Here is a 1,522-nt window from a genome sequence, read left to right as displayed (position 1 = left end):
ATGTAACTTTCCTCAGTGGTTTCAGTGAAATTGCGTGTGCTTAGCTTAAGACGATTCTGAAGGGGCTTGTGTTCTTAGAAGGTGCAGCTGTGACACAAACAGACACAGGGTAACATTTTAAACATACAGATCATAGCAAAAATGATGTGAAGCTAAATCAATTGTCATCACTGCTCTCTTCTTCACCATGTTTCTTCCTTCTACGGCTGGTGAATGTGGACAGAGCAAAAGTTTGGAAAGTGTTTGGGGTATGGTATTGCTTGGAGGAAACATTTCTCATTGGAGCACAAAAGATTTCAAAAGTGTTCCTTTCCTTTAGTAGGAAAAATCTGAACCTCAAGTTTCTTCACAAAAAATGTGAAGTGCGAGAACCTCCACCAGTGCGCAGAGAGTGGAAGCCAACAGACTTCAGATATTTCTACTGACAAAGCTGGCAATTTTGTTGTTGCTGGATTAGTTTTCTGGTGGCTTTTGAGAAAACTTGTCTTCTCAAAATTAATCTGCTTCTGCACAAAGTTGAGTTTTAACAGATCAGCAGTTTCTAACCAAAGCAGGAAGAAAAGGAGAATACTTCATTCCTGATAATTCTGCTAACAAACTGGTGATGCATGAGATAGCAAAGTGCATCCAGACCACAATGATGCTTGTGCTTGAGTTAGTGGGAGTTACTACAACTTTCTGCATTTGATAGATGTTATTTAAGTAAGTGTGATAGCTAAAAAGTAGTATCGAGTTGGTTCATACCATATTTCACATTCTTATCAAGGATATCAAGCATTTAAGATACGTTTCTGCAAATGCAACAATCTGCGCTAATACCCTTGTTCTTTTTCATGTTGTGTTAAGCAGCATCTTGGCAAACGAAAGCGACTTGAGCATTTTCTTTCCAGTATGTTTTCACAGAAAGTGTGAGCTTGTATTGTTCTTTCCTTTTTAATAATGTGCAGTTGGCAGGTATATAGAATCATAGAGTAGTTCGGGTTGGAAAGGACCTTAAGATCATCTAGTTCCAACCCCCCTGCCATGGGCAGGGACATCTCACACTAAACCATGCTACCCAAGGTTCTGTTAAACCTGGCCTTGAACACCGCCAAGGATGGAGCATTCACAACCTCCATGGGCAACCCATTCCAGTGCCTCACCACCCTCTCAGTAAAGAATTTCTTCCTTATATCCAATCTAAACTTCCCCTGTTTAAGTTTTAACCCATTACCCCTTGTCCTATCACTACAGTCCCTAGTGAAGAGTCCCTCTCCAGCATCCTTGTAGGCCCCCTTCAGATATAGCTGCTATATACATATACATATACATATACATGTATATATATATATACATGTATATACATACAGACTATACTCATTTACATGGCTCCCCCACCTTTGTCTGTTTTGAATTGCTCAGCATTTGCCATTTTAAGATGTTAATTTTGGTTGTCCCATACTTTTGCCAAGCTTACACTGCTGGAGTTGAGATTTTCTGTATTTCTGGTTTATCTCTCAGGTTGAATTGTCTTGAATAACTT

Source organism: Psittacula echo (genome assembly GCF_963264785.1).
Source record: "Psittacula echo genome assembly, chromosome: 3".
NCBI lineage: Eukaryota > Metazoa > Chordata > Aves > Psittaciformes > Psittacidae > Psittacula > Psittacula echo.
Note: the sequence above shows the minus strand (reverse complement) of the source record.